Here is a 2,068-nt window from a genome sequence, read left to right as displayed (position 1 = left end):
TGTGTTTCTAATGCAGATACTGGCATATGCACTTACCCGTTTGTATGTTATGTTAAGTTATATTAAAATCACTGAAACGAAATGAAAAATGAATTTTTGAAAAGGATAGATGTAATGTGTTCTTTTTGAGTATGTAAAAAAAAATTGTTTTATTTACCTATAAAAAAGTTGTCTTTTAAGATTATTTTTCAAGCATTAGTCTTTAAATTCATTTAACTGATCTTACATTCACCTGGAGGGAATTCCAATATCAAAGACAGAGTACATTAATTGTAAAAGGTCTGACACAAGACAGTTTTTTGTTTTGTATTTTCATTTTTTGACAACTAGCTTGTTTGTGAAAATGAAATGGGAATAAAGTATTTTATCGAGTCCAGAGCAGTTAGGGTTATAAATACATGTATTACTAGAATACAGATGTGCACATATTCCTGCTGAGTCACATCGATAATGCAGTGTCCCTTTTCCCTTCAGGCAGCTGACGTGAGGAACGCTGAAGGGAGGGCGCCCACGCACCCTCTTCCCGCCCATCTCCCTCGGCAGCCCTCCAACTTGCAACATCAACGAAGCCCTTCTTGCAAGATCTCAGACTTCGCCGGCATCGTCAGCGTTACCAACCTGCAACGCGCTGTATCCTCCAGTGATGACGGGCAATAGCGGGCTTTCCATGCAGGCCGAGGTCGGGGACGACTTTGCGCACGATCTGGCAACACTTCAGAAATCCGGAGGGAGTGCGGACGGCTCGGCGAACCTCGTCTGCCCTTACTGCGGCAAAGTCAGCCGGTGCCTCAGCCACCTCCAGACCCACATTCGTATCCACACCGGCGAAAGGCCTTATGCATGCAGTTACTGCCAGTTTCGCACGACGCAGAAGGTGGCGCTGAAGGAACACATTTACACGCACACGGGAGAAAAACCACTGTGTGTCCCCTTGTGACTTCAGGTGCGCGAAAAAGTGCAACTTGAACTCCCACATCAGGAGACATCACGGGACGCAGACAGCGGGGATACACGTGCCCGAGTCCATCATGTGAATGTAGAGTGATTTCCCTTCAGGTGACAGAAATAAAGAACACAGTAATAGTAACAATAAACCAACTTAAACAAAAGCTGACTGTGAATGTAGATTTGGGAAACACACATTATAGCTAATAAGTAGATAAATTGATAGAAAGTAAAACTGTGTAGCTTGAAGGTATTCAACTAAGTAATGTGCAGATACTGATGTATAAAAGTCACATTAGCATTTACAAAAATCGAACTTTATAGTGTAAATAAAAGCGTAGTGATTCATCCATCCAATATTTCATTCGTGGTTTACTATGCTAATCCATAAATTCATTATTTATTTTTTCGTTTAATCATTAACGAAAGCATATCTCCAGGTGCCTCATTTTATTTCACTTTTGCATCATGAATGATTTTGTTCAAGATTGTTCTTCCTAATTGTTATAGGTGGCCCAGGATAAAGATAAAATATATTGGGTTTATTACACAAAGAAAAAAAACAAAAAACTAAACATCCACAAAACTTCCACATTCTTCAAAAAGCATGGCTAATGACCTTCACAAACAAGTTCCTGCACTTTCTTTTTGTAAATACCTCATATAATAAATTCATCTCTCGAACCGTGGGTGTTTTATTTACAAAACTATTGATTTTTTGTGTGTTTTCCAATCATTTAGGGATTTTATTTCCTATTGTTTTCATGTTTTTTTTTAACTCATTGGAAACCTGGCAGCTTAATTCAGGCTTCCATGATTACTTCCTGCTTATACATCGAAAAATACTGAATATATATATTTTTTCATTCGTTATCAGTTTCATGTCATTCTTTTTTATACTGCAGTTTATACCTTTCACATTTTTTATATAAAATCTAATATGTACCTAAAATTTTGATAGTATTAGCACAAAAGCTTCTGTTGAATACTTATCGGATAAATAAAGTGAAAACAAACATGTATACATCTAGATATGAATAAGGAAAAAGAATTCATACAGATACAAATAAAAATGAAATTGCTCTTACGTATTATAACTTAATATTATGTAATATTAAAATTT

This window comes from Penaeus monodon, chromosome 28, assembly GCF_015228065.2.
Source record: "Penaeus monodon isolate SGIC_2016 chromosome 28, NSTDA_Pmon_1, whole genome shotgun sequence".
Classification (NCBI taxonomy): Eukaryota; Metazoa; Arthropoda; class Malacostraca; order Decapoda; family Penaeidae; genus Penaeus; species Penaeus monodon.
Note: the sequence above shows the minus strand (reverse complement) of the source record.